Source organism: Otolemur garnettii, unplaced genomic scaffold (assembly GCF_000181295.1).
Source record: "Otolemur garnettii isolate 467f Iridium unplaced genomic scaffold, OtoGar3 scaffold00102, whole genome shotgun sequence".
Classification (NCBI taxonomy): domain Eukaryota; kingdom Metazoa; phylum Chordata; class Mammalia; order Primates; family Galagidae; genus Otolemur; species Otolemur garnettii.
This window is the reverse complement of record NW_003852497.1, coordinates 308,689-310,501: the sequence shown is the minus strand read 5'-3', so window position 1 is coordinate 310,501 and position 1,813 is coordinate 308,689. Positions and strand designations below refer to the sequence as shown.

Sequence of the window (1,813 nt, the reverse complement as noted above, 5' to 3'; positions counted from 1 at the left end):
AAAAAAAAAAAAAAAAAGAAAAGGAAGTATGGACCATTTTATTTTATTTTAAGGAACATGAGCCAAAGTTTTGTTTGTTCCCTTCTTGCATCTGAAGTCCTCTTTGATGACATGCTTGGCCTGAGATTCTTTGCCATGGTCCTTAACTACTACACAACTTCAATCAACCACTTTGTGGGGTTTCCCCTCTCTGTCAATTTTACAGGCCTACCCATTCCCCTGGTTTCTTGTTGCCATCAACCTTAATTAGGTTGATTTGGTGATCAGCACAAAGTGCCTCCACCAACTTGATATCCACAGGCTCTTCACAATTGCATGCATCCACACAAAGATGGGCTTGGCGCTGGTCTGAGGCTTTGGCAGCTTCCTGGATTCCACATACAAAGCTGTGGTAGCTGAGGGCTGTCTTCAGCACCTCTCCTAAAGCAGTGTTAACATCCATTACACCTCCAGCGGCAATGCCTTCCTCGGCCAAGGTGGTGGGTTACAGTTGAAGCAGAATCTTGACCTCACCCAAGCCTCCCCCTTGTGCTACTCCAAGGTGGCAGAGCACATTTCTCATTTTAAAGCAAATTTAGAAATGATTAAGCTTAGCCAGGAAGCTATGTTAAAAATCAAGATGCACCAAAAAATCTAGGCCTCTTGAGACAAATGTTTAGCCAAGTTGTGCACGAAAAGAAAAGTTCAAGGAAATTAAACGTTACTCTTAGTGAACATATAATGATAAGAAAGTGAAACAGCCTCATCTGGGCGCAGTAGCTCATGCCTGTAATCCTAGCACTCTAGGAGGCCGAGGCATGTGGATTGCTTGAGCTCACCAGTTCGAGACCAGCCTGAGCAAGAGTGAGACCACCTCTCTACTAAAAATAGAAAAACTGAGGCAAAAGCTGGAGGTTGCTGTGAGCTTTGATGCCACAGCACTCTACACAGGGCACTAGCTTAAGACTCTGTCTCAAAAAAAAAAAAAAAAGTGAAACAACTTTAATGCTGATGGAGAATATCTTAGTGGTAGTGATTGAAAATCAGACCAGCCACAGTATTCCCTTATGCCAAAACCGAATCCAAAGCAAGGACTCAACTCTCTTCAATTCTGTGAAGGCTGAGAGAGGTGAAGGAAACTGCAGAAGAAAAAGTCTGAATCCAGCACAGTTCACAAGGTACAAAGAAAGAGGCTGTGTCTGTAACATAAGCACAAAACCAGCAGCAAGTGCCAACCCAGCAGGTTATCCAGACGATCATATGTTACGTACGGAGCAACGGAGGGTCAGTGCGGATGAAGCAGCCTTTTATTGGAAGAAGACGTCATCCAGGACTTTCATAGCTGGAGAGGAAATGTCAACGCCTATCGAAGAACAGAAGGAGCGCAGTGGCTCACACCTGTGAGCCCAGCACTCTGGGAGGCCGAGGCAGGAGGATCACTTGAGTTCAAGAGTTCAAGACCAGCCTGAGCCAGAACAAGCAAGACCCTGTCTATGCTAAAAATACAAAAAAACAAGCAGGGCATTGTGACTAACTCTCTTGTTAGGGGCTAAGGCCGTTGATGACTCTGAGTGGAAGCCAATGCTTATTTACATTCCGAAATTCACAGGACCCTCAAGAATGATGTTAGAGCCATTCTGCCTGTGCCCTATCAACAGAAAAGCAAAGCCTGGCTGGCAGCACATTGGGTTTATAGCACGGTTTCCTGAATATTGTAAGCTCATTATTCAGACATACTGCTCAGGAAAAAGGATTCCTTTTAAAATATCACTGCTCAGCTCAGCACCTGTGGCTCAAGTGGCAAGGCGCCAGCCACATACACCTAAGGTGGGGG

The 1,813-nt window shown here is 45.1% G+C and overlaps 1 pseudogene; it reads right to left on the bottom strand.

Moving 5' to 3' along the window:
• Positions 1-48: 48 nt before the first annotated feature.
• Positions 49-484, bottom strand: LOC100943788 (annotated as a pseudogene).
• Between the last annotated feature and the right edge of the window lie 1,329 nt (positions 485-1,813).